At 47.8% G+C, this 738-nt stretch overlaps 1 long non-coding RNA gene across 1 annotated transcript; it reads right to left on the bottom strand.

Annotated features, from left to right (window-relative positions):
- Positions 1 to 258: 258 nt before the first annotated feature.
- LOC107988216 (uncharacterized) lies at positions 259 to 729 on the bottom strand. Its single transcript, XR_001759836.1, has 2 exons — positions 512 to 729; positions 259 to 416 (listed from the first exon to the last, which is right to left on the bottom strand). It is a non-coding gene; the product is annotated as an uncharacterized LOC107988216 (long non-coding RNA).
- Between the last annotated feature and the right edge of the window lie 9 nt (positions 730 to 738).

The raw sequence follows: 738 nt of genomic DNA, 5'->3' as shown, positions 1-738 counted from the left end.
CTTCCTTTCACTAACATCGCATTCATGGAACTGAAGTGGCTGAAGCTCCAGCGTTCTAAAACAAATCCTTCGCTGGACAAGAACGTGATCGACAACCCTTTTCCCAGAGGTATCGCAGGTCACCCCACCTGTCTGCCACCACCTAGTGGTCAAACCTCTTCAGGCCAAAAACAACAACTTCCGGATCTTCCTAGCAGAAATCCCATGACTGCGAGGGAGCCTCAGTGGTTTTTTTAACTTTCCTTCATTTTGTTCTTCGTTTGAGCCAAGATCGCGGTCTCGCTCCTCTGCTTCTGATTGGCTTCCACGTCCAACTGCGTCACAGTTTCCTGCTCCTCACTGCCCTTCGGAGCTACTTCGTGACGTCTACCTAGCGGTCATCAGCCTCGGTGTGCAGCCTCTGGTTATTTTTTTACCTGATTGTGGCACATGGTAACACTTGTTTTTTGTATTTTTTACAAACGCCATCACTAAAGCATGTCTGAGAAGGTCAAGGTGTCCCGTTTTTTACCTTCACCCCTAAAACCACAGGACAGCATGTGTCATTCCTGGTCGGTTGAAGGATGAGTTTGGAGCTGACGGATCGAGGAGACCTTTGACCTTGCTTGTAGCACTGAGGGGTTTCCATGGCTGCATGAGCAGGACCCTTCAGTTCTTGGGCTTGTTTTTAGCCTTAAGACTGTGGTTGTCATTGACATCGCTCTTCATGTTACCTCATCAGAAGTAGTCAAAAAAAAA

The sequence above is a fragment of the Cynoglossus semilaevis genome, unplaced genomic scaffold, assembly GCF_000523025.1.
Source record: "Cynoglossus semilaevis isolate Cse_v1.0 unplaced genomic scaffold, Cse_v1.0 C19007422, whole genome shotgun sequence".
Taxonomy (NCBI): Eukaryota; Metazoa; Chordata; class Actinopteri; order Pleuronectiformes; family Cynoglossidae; genus Cynoglossus; species Cynoglossus semilaevis.
This window is presented reverse-complemented; position numbering and strand designations above follow the sequence as displayed.